We start from the raw sequence: 2,321 nt of genomic DNA on the forward strand, positions 1-2,321 counted from the left end.
GGTGTCTGTGCCAAGAAGCACATCATAGCAGGAGGTGTGTGGCAGAGTGAACTGTTCACCTGGAAGTGGGGTGGGGGGGATGTGGAAGAGGCCAGGGCTCCTTCAAGGTAGCGCCTTTAGCAGCCTATAATCAGCTTGCCAGAATTCACCTCCCAAAAGTTTGAGTTCTATGAGAAAGACCCAAGCCTTTCACTGTTGAGCGTACGCAGCCATCCCAAGCCAAGGGACCAGCATGCCATTTGTCTTTGTTTACAAGCATGTACAATGCTCATGAAGGCACCATCCACCATGAGCATGAACCAGGAGGCTCAGTGTCTCATGAATCAAGCATTGTGGAAGAAATGAGACCCAGCCCTGTGGGGAGCATGTGGTTACCCACGTGTTTACTTTTGTCTGCTGCTGAGATAAAACACCGTGACTGAAACAACCCATAGAAGAATGAGTTTATTTGGGCTGTGGTTCTGGAGGTAAAAGGCCCATCATGGATCTGAGACAGGCATGGTGAAGGAGCTGGCATCTGGGAGATCACATCCTAAAGGCAGAGATGAAGCCGAGAAAGTGAGCTTAAAATGTCACTAGGCTCTTTACCCCAACACCTGCCCCCAGTGATGCCTTTTCTCCAGCAAGGATGCACCACCTAACCCTCCCCAAATGGTACCACCAACTAGGAACCAGAGCGGATGAGAGACAGTCTCATTCAAATCCCCACACTCCATTATATAGTTCGAAAACTGAGCCTTGAGGCAATTATGCAACTTGCTAAAAGCCATGTCAGCATCAAAGCTGAAAGGAAAGCCTAGTTCCGGTGGACTTAGGAGTCCTTGCCCAGCTCTGTGCTATGAAGCCAGCCAGGACTGAGGATAACCCAGGATGAATATTTCTGCTACCCTTGGGTCTTGCATTTATAGACTCTTACACATGTATACACACCTACGTTGCATATCACTCGACTCCAAGAGTGCCTTTTCCTCCAGGTTTTGCTCAGACAGACCTAAGACATCCCCAGTTAACTCAAGAGCAACCCCCATTTTGGATCGGCCGTCCCCCTCCTTCCTTACATTTTGTTCTCTGGTTTATGGGTCTCAAATGTGGAATTTCAAGTCCACATCCTGTCCGTCGCTGGCTCGAGCAGCAGGCAGCATTCTTGAGGAATGGCCAGTTGATTTCCTGACTTAAAGCAAGGATCTCGCTCCTTCCTTTCATTTCCTCAGCTCGAGCACTCATGAGAACGAGAGCTGAGCCACGTGTTAGTGCAGGCGCTTCTGGAACAAAGGCACTGGCTGCAACAGATGGGAAACATTTGGTGCCAGGGTTGTTTCTTCTTTCTGGACAGCCCCGAGCCTGGTACTCGCTGGTGGGAGTGTTGTCTTGGGCTCACCAGTAACGACTCTGAACCCCAGCTTCCCCAGTACTACCTTCTCACCCTGACACACACTCCCCGCTTCACCCCAAGAGTGATTTTCCTCCTGCCATCCCAAAGTCTGATTCCAGAAAGAGACTATATTCTCAGTTAATATTTACGGACCTTAAAAAAAAGTCAATCTAATTTTCCCTCCTTATTTGGGTGTTTGGTTAAAAAGTTGTGTCCCGGTGTGGCCAGTCCAGCTGTAAGCTAGTGCGGTGTGTTAGCCGTGCTGTGTGTTAGCTATGAACTGTCTCTCTTCTTTTTCATGGAGATTGAAAGGTGAGAGAATCAAAGGTGACACACTGTATTTTCATTCTAAGGCTTGGTTCACTTCCAAAGGGACCTCTCTAAGACCAGGAGCCTCATGTCCACAGCAGCCTGTCTCCAAAGCCTGGGGCAGACTGAGAACACATGGAACATTCAGCACCCTGGTTACAGGAGCTGAATTCCCAGGGAACCCTTCAAGGGGTGAGAGGCATAGAGGGGAGCTACAATGCTTAGAAACACACAGTCAGCTTTGCTTACTTTTCTCAGATTTGGAGGGGAACTCATCCAGGAGCCCTCTTCAGAAACATTATCACCCGAGTCCCAATGAGGACAGGGTATTTGACCTCACCAGACCCTAATGCCACACCACAGGGATAGAGTTAAAGGAGTATTCCTATACACTGAGCTTTTGAGTGGGGCCATTGGAACCTCTAAAGGGAAGGCGGTGGGAGATTTTTGAGAGGAATAAGATGGGTCTCCTTGGAGACCATTTTGTGTGATTGACAGCAGGTAGGCTGGGAAAGGGGAGGGCATGGTGTCCATGCACTAAACGGTGTAGAAACATAACCAAGTTACACCTGGGTGATTGTTCCTCTCTTCTTACATGGCAGTGTGCTTCTTAGTTGGAGTACAAAAGAGGGAGAGGTGG

The sequence above is a fragment of the Alexandromys fortis genome, unplaced genomic scaffold (assembly GCF_014885135.2).
Source record: "Alexandromys fortis isolate MF-2015 unplaced genomic scaffold, M_Fortis_MF-2015_v1.1 scaffold_139, whole genome shotgun sequence".
Lineage (NCBI taxonomy): Eukaryota > Metazoa > Chordata > Mammalia > Rodentia > Cricetidae > Alexandromys > Alexandromys fortis.